General features: G+C 39.5%; 1 non-coding gene across 1 annotated transcript; it reads left to right on the top strand.

Annotated features, from left to right (window-relative positions):
* The first annotated feature begins 2163 nt into the window (after positions 1-2163).
* Positions 2164-2247, top strand: TRNAL-UAA (transfer RNA leucine (anticodon UAA)). The gene has a single exon. It is a non-coding gene; the product is annotated as a tRNA-Leu (tRNA).
* Positions 2248-6425: the final 4178 nt, after the last annotated feature.

Below are 6425 nucleotides of genomic sequence, written 5' to 3'. Positions count from 1 at the left end.
GTCATGCTGAGACATAGATAAATGTGGCATATTTGAACATCATGTGTTTGCTGTATTTCACAGATGTCGAGGATGAATACATGGGACCAATGTATGATTTCAGATGGAACAATCGTTATATTAGATGATTGTGACGACTAGCGATAATAAATATGTAAAATAAATAAATAAATATGTAACAATGCTTTCAATGATTGGTGAGCAGATTAACAATCACTACATAATGTTATCCTCTTATGCAAATATTTACTATGCACTTAATTATCATAATGATGTTGCTAAGCACGGAAGTTAGAACTTCTATTGATATTTTTTTCTTTTCTACTAACATTATATGTATTGCCATGTGATATATGCAACCAACATTATCACTCAGCAAACACATTAATCTACTATATATTATAATCTCACGTGTGACTTGTCAAAGAATGTAAATGCTACATAACAACTCGTAGACATTGCATCTGAACGTACACAATAACAATAGGGAGGTGATAGAAACTGTTTAGTTGTGTGAATGTTATATTATCACCTAAGTTGTAGTGGTAACCTAACATGCATGAGCTAATGAATGTTAGGTACAGATCATTAAACCATGAACATTTGTGTGTACATTTAATTCACACGAGTAACTATAGTTTAGTGTTATTAGTAAACGTTCAAAACATACATAGCTAAGTGAGGCCAATGATAAAAGCAACATTATTATGTTGGTTTATATTATTTCTGGTAGAAATACATGCATCACACAAAAACTACAACACACACACACACTATGTTTTTGAAATGTGTGCGTATGCAAATGTCCACTTCATTTATGCTCATATGTTGACAGTAGTTATAAAGGATCATGATCATTATGAATAACTAACGTGAATGAAATAAAAATTTTATTAACTACATTGTCATTGTGTTGAATGATTTAGGAAAAGTTGAGAATACAAAGAACTATACTTTGGAATGGAGTTAACATTTTGACAAATGTTAGATGAACGTCAAATCAACACACATCTTTGACTTATACATACACATGGGACAATGTAGTAATCAACATGAAGATGAAGTGAGAGAAGAACTAATGACATACATTGCAATGTTAATGATGTTTAACACATTTGGGTCTTTTCATACAAACATGCATTGAGTGTTAACATCGCTCATGTGCATGAATGGATGTTGTTACGTTGCCAAAATTACATGTTATGTAATGTACGTAATGATTTGAAAACACACTGCACAATAACCACCAAGTGTAGATTAACGCACGGACACAATACAGAAACGACATGTTTCAATTGTCCCATCTTTTTCATTACGTTCTGTTTATACATCCTGTAACTATACCTGTATTGAGGTTTGCACATCTTATGACAGATGTGAATTCAAATACATACCATGAGCAGTCCTTTGAGTGATATACCTTGAAAAAGAAAACATGAATGAATATAAATCATTGTCATGACATGTTCATTAAGGTAAGCAACACACAGAAGTTTCAATTTTGTATGTGATATGAAACAAAATCTAGAATACGTCAAATATGATCTTAAATACACAATAGTCTACACATCATTGTGAGTAGTAGGGAGGCATACATTATGTCAAACTTTTTTTGACAGGTACCACGCCCCCTTTTCCCCTAAGCCCCGCCCCTTTTGGCCTTAAACCCGCCCTATGTCCCGCCCCTTCCGTATCCGGTCCCGCCCCATCCGTATCCGGCCCCGCCCCCTGCGCATTTTTAGGTTGCCGCCCCCTGCGCCAAAAAAACGCGGTTGACGCCCCCTACGCCAAAAAAACGCAGTTGACGCCCCCTACGCCAAAAAAACGCAGTTGACGCCCCCTAAGCCAAAAAACCGCGGTTGACATCCCCCAGACTCCATTTTTTATTATGATGTGCATTTTTTATTCTTTTTTGTGATTGGTGCGTACTGTTGACGTAGATTGGAGGGGGCGTATACATACGCGGGGCATGTCCGGGCATGTTTATAGGCTTTTGGGGCATGCCCGAACATGTTTTTTTCATACTGGGGCATGTCTGGACATGTTTATTCTGAAATAACGCCGTGCGCATGTCAGAAAAGTTCAAATGACGTTGAAAAGAGGGCGTAGCATTTTTTTTTAAATTTAGACAGAATACGGCTTTAAGAGGCTAAACCCTCAAGTGTCAGGGTGGCCGAGTGGTTTAAGGCGTTGGACTTAAGATCCAATGGACGTATGTCCACGAGGGTTCGAATCCCACCCCAGACATAATATTTTTATATATTTTTTTTTTATTTGTATATATATTTTTTATTTGTATAGAGACGGTACAGGGATTAGCCGCAACAGTCGGGGGTTACATATAAATAAAAAGCACAATTGTATGAGTCAAAAATTGCTTATTTTATTTTTTAAAAGATAACACAGTTTTCACCAGGAAATAATTACAAGACGTATTTACAAGTAAAAAAGTAAAACGGCTGTTAAGGCCTTAATAGACTAAAATCATCTAGAGGCGTTGAGTTAGTACGATACATAGTATAGAGGGACAGCAATACAATGTCTTATTTTACAGAGGGAAAAAAAAAAAAATTAAACAGCTTATTTACAGTTTCAACCAGTCAGCCGACGGCAATAATAGACTACCCCTCCTCTTGTTTAGTAAATACCCCGGCGGGGATGTTAAGCCAGGGGCACTTAAAGAACTGTAACGCAAATCAGAGGTTCTTTTCTGAGGAGTTAAAAGGGATGATGAAGGAGGGTTCGTTGTATCGGGGGGCAGTATTTTTAAGCGATCCAGGCTTTCTCTATTTGTTGCATTACCCACAACCGATGAGGGGATATTCAGTTCAGCCATCGCAGCCAGAAAAGGGCTCCAACCCTGTGGTATTTTACGCTTTGTAACAGTGTGACTTTGTGTAACACCGCGTACCAAATCCAGTAAATTAGAGCCCGGTATAACCTGTTTTTTATAAATAAACTCCCCTTTGTCATTCCAGCTTGTAATATGTTTAGCCTGAAACATTTTACTGAGCAATAACTCTGCATTTTTCTTGAAGCGGACATTCACGTTAGTAACAACCTCACGAATCAAATTGTCAGGCGTATCTGATGATGCAATATCCTGGAAATGTAAAGGGTGAGAGGCTGTTTCATCAGTGGGCATTAAAAGGGTTAGGCGGTTCTTCTCCCCGTCGCTCTGTTTAGCATGCACCAAGTATTTCTGCAGTACAGTAGTGTATCTTTTTATCTTTTCATCCTCTGATAAATTATGGCTATTTAAGATCGCATTAATGTCTGTATCTAGGCGATGCATGGCAACTTCACGTATGTCGCCCAGTCGTTGTGGGGGGCGCTGTAAACGATCCATATCTTGTTTGGGGACCAGGTACATTTTCTCAGCATATTCCATTAGCGGTTAGTGAGAAGGCCAGTCAGCAGCGGTATAGCAAAACCCAAAAGAGAGCCAATAAAGCCGCCGGACTGCTTCACCAGGCGTTTCTTTTTTACAATTGTAAATTTTTTGTCGCTCAGCTTTTTTATAATTTTACGCCACTTTTTAAGTATGCCAACTTGCCGCTTTGATAAAGGTATTTTACCTTTTAGAGCATTGAGGGCTATCTCGCATATGGCGGTGACTAAATCATTAGATGCTGAACACAGAATAACTTTTCTTTGCTTTGGTGAAGCCCTTATTAATGCTTTTAAAGTATGCCAATTGCGGCGTAGTCGGTTAGACATGTTTACAACGGCGGAGCGACTACAAGTAATGACAATTTACAGATAGTTATCTCTTTTAGAACCGCTTTTTTTTTTTAAAACATAAACTGTGGGGTTGTCAGGCGGAAAGATACCGGTTATTAAGCGGTACTCATCAGGGGTCGTGGCTCTTAAATCTACTAACAAAAAACCATAGGGGGACCGTGTGGCATCTTCAAATGCCTCTAAAAAGAATTGTGATTTACCAGGATACATTTGACGAGCTAAGGTGTTAATTTGTAATTTATCCCTTGGATTTTTAAAAAGAACCATATATTTAGTGTTTAAATTTATGGTTCTGCTTTTTTTACCCTGGCAAAAAACATTTTGTACGAGGTACATGATACTGAGGTTTCTGTGATGCACATACTTGGTGAATGCTTTTTCAATTTCAGAGCTCTCACTGGCTGCTTCCATCAAGTCATCAACGATTGTCAAATTCACTTTACCAGGGGGAAAAAGAGCATCGTCATTAAATGTAGCGGGTATACCCTCAATAAATCTAATGTGGGGCATAGTGCTTAACAGTTCATCATAAAGATATTGCCAGCATGCATAAAACCATACGATATTATCAGGTCGGTGCGACAAGTGAGTGCTAGAATGTTGCAAAAGCTGTTTAACAAAATAGCTTTTCCCTGAATTTGACGGCCCGGCTAAAATACACGAGAAAGGATGTTGAAGCCTGATATCCATTACAGATTTATAATTAGTAACCAAAGGGTAGGGTTGTGAAGTCGTTGGTCAGCTGTCGTTTCGTGTACACACACTTTTGTGTTTTCTGTAGAGGACGAGTCTCAATCTGCCAGTAACGTTTATTTCGGACAATCCCAGCCTGTTGTACCACAATCTTTTTCTGATCTTCAGGATCAGAGTGTAAGGGGTAGTCCAGGACAATATCTTTTAAAGTGTCAAAGTTAATCAATTCAGCGTTTGCAGCGTTCAGTGTTATACCTTTAACTTTTAGACACGTTTTACCAGTAGAAAGCTTGTAACCGTAAGTCTTGGGACCGGCGGAAACAAATTCTGTAATGTGTGTACCATTCGGTAGTTCACTAGTCAGCTCCCCTAAGTAGTCACCCAGAGGCGGATTCCAGTCACCTGTTTTGCTAACAAAAATGACAGAGTCAGTGTCATGGTAGAGACACCGCTCTTGTAGCTTGTCCAAAACATTGTACAGTTCAAGACGGGCATAGGCCGTCGTAAAACAGGCAATAAAAATATTGACATTACGACCTACAGTGTATCCCTCCTTTGTATACTTCCAGCTAACCATGGCCGTGTCATCATCTAGGAAGTCTAAAGATGACACATCGTATTGCGTTGAAAAGGCGTAACCAAAAAGTTCATCAGGGCTTGTTACAATGCTTGTATTTTGTAAATTAGTCTTTTGACCGAATTTACCCCACAAAGAATTTAGAAACAGTTTAGAAATTTGTCTTTTTGCCGGGTTAATGTCTATTTTATCAGCGCGTAAACGTATACCCTCTTTTGAAAAATACTCGCTGATGTATTTTTGTTTTTTGACCTCGTCTGTACACCAGCTGGGGTATCCAGATGCCTCCTGTTTGTCCCTGAGGTGCACCTTAATGTATTTAGCAAACAATTTTTTTGTATAACATGCAAAGTGCCAAATTTCAAAAATTTTACACAGCCGGTACCCTTTCTTCAACGCTGCCTGGATTTCAACGGTACACCACGTACCGGTCAATGAGCGCTCCTCATCCGTATGACAGCAAGGCGTCGTCTGATTGGTGACGGCGCATGTGCTGCATAGCGGAAACATGAGCTTGCCATTCATTTTAACAGGAAGGATGGGGAAAAATAAGCCTCTAGGCGGATAGACTTTTACTTTAGCAACCCCAAAGTACCTGTCAAAAGAGAGAAAATTCTCATAGATGATCTTAGGGTGACCGGTGGGGTACATTTTGGTTTTGTTGATAAAAGGATACAAGCTGGTAAAATCATAGTAATGTATACTCTCACCGGGCGCCGTTTTGTGGTACAGCTTAATAGCGTTTGTGCGGCCGCCGTAAAGTGCATCACGGGGGTTCATGGGTTGTGGAAAATCACTTTTAAGTAGAAACGCCTTTAGATCCGTATCGGTCTCTAACATGTGTTTCCACTCGTGCTCCCACAGCTCACGCACCGCATAGCCACATTTGGTTTTTAGAAAATGTGTTTTGATGGATGTTTTGTGGTACAATTGACCATATGTGAGAGATGTAACAGTGTTTGTATCTTTTTCATTGTAACACATGGGACAGCCGTGGTAAAAGCAGCCGTTGAATTCAAAGGCTGTTTGAACACCATTAATCACCGCATAACCATCCAGAAAATAGTTACCCACCTTCTTTTCACCGCCCCTTAAAGCATGTTGTATGACTATATTCTCCTTGTAGGCCACATACAGTAGCCACTGTGTGGCGGGCGTAGAGAAGCGTTTTTTTGTGATGTTGTAATTGTCAGGGGGTACAATGGCGATGGTGTTACTGGGTAAAAATTTGAGCCGATACATAGCCATGCACACAGAGGCGAGGGTTGTCAGCTGAAAGGGGTCCACATTATAGACATCTTCCTCACCAATCTGAGACTCACGGTCGCTCATTACCGTATGCTCTGTCATTTCTATGACACTGGTTCTAAAGCAGATACAGGCTTTCTTCAAAATTTTTACATCCTCAATG

This window comes from Ascaphus truei, chromosome 4, assembly GCF_040206685.1.
Source record: "Ascaphus truei isolate aAscTru1 chromosome 4, aAscTru1.hap1, whole genome shotgun sequence".
NCBI lineage: Eukaryota > Metazoa > Chordata > Amphibia > Anura > Ascaphidae > Ascaphus > Ascaphus truei.
The sequence above is the reverse complement of the archived record's forward strand: the minus strand, read 5'-3'. Positions and strand labels throughout refer to the sequence as shown.